The sequence below is a fragment of the Eimeria mitis genome, genomic scaffold (assembly GCF_000499745.2).
Source record: "Eimeria mitis Houghton genomic scaffold, Emh_scaff1589, whole genome shotgun sequence".
Taxonomy (NCBI): domain Eukaryota; phylum Apicomplexa; class Conoidasida; order Eucoccidiorida; family Eimeriidae; genus Eimeria; species Eimeria mitis.
Window position 1 is genome coordinate 1,482 of NW_013569880.1, and position 293 is coordinate 1,774.

Sequence of the window (293 nt, forward strand, 5' to 3'; positions counted from 1 at the left end):
ACCCTAATAATAAAGAGCCACAAACCACCGCCAAGGGAAATATCCACTCAGAAGCAACGAGGGTTTAGGGTTTAGGGTTTAGGGTTTAGCCGAACCCTTGATAGGAGCCCGCAAATTAAGAACCATCTCCTCCTCTTTGAATATATCCGTCACCTGCACACACAAGCCCTAAACCCTAAACCCTAAACCCTAAACCCTAAACCCTAACCTCCATCTCTGCTACTTGCCAGCAACCCCAGCAGCAGCAGCAGCAGCAGCAGCAGCAGCAGCAGCAGCAGCAGCAGCAGCAGCAC